This window comes from Pimephales promelas, chromosome 22 (assembly GCF_988280905.1).
Source record: "Pimephales promelas chromosome 22, fPimPro1.hap1.1, whole genome shotgun sequence".
NCBI lineage: Eukaryota > Metazoa > Chordata > Actinopteri > Cypriniformes > Leuciscidae > Pimephales > Pimephales promelas.
The window spans coordinates 6,674,307-6,674,700 of record NC_142790.1 but is presented as its reverse complement, the minus strand read 5'-3'; positions in this window follow the sequence as shown (position 1 = coordinate 6,674,700).

Below are 394 nucleotides of genomic sequence, written 5' to 3'. Positions count from 1 at the left end.
CGCTCACTGCCGTTGGAGCATCAATATAGTTACATAAGTGATATCCATAAGAGCCTTTTGGCACCGACAAAGCTTAAGTACAGTATATCATATTGTGTATATAAGTAACAACATTTCATGATTTTGAGTGTTAGTCTTTCCAAAAATAAAAAATAAAAAATAAAAAATAAAAAAAATAAATAAACGTTGTCAAATTGTTAGAAAGGAAAGCAGTGATGTTTATTTTATGTGATTCCATCGAACTGAGCAAATTACCAATAAGGATTAAAAAGGCAAAAGCAATTAATCAAAGGGGGAAGCAATACATGCATTGATATCATACCAAAACATATAGGCTATTAAGGTACATTTCGATTTTACACTGACTGACTAAAAAATGTAGGATTTACAAACA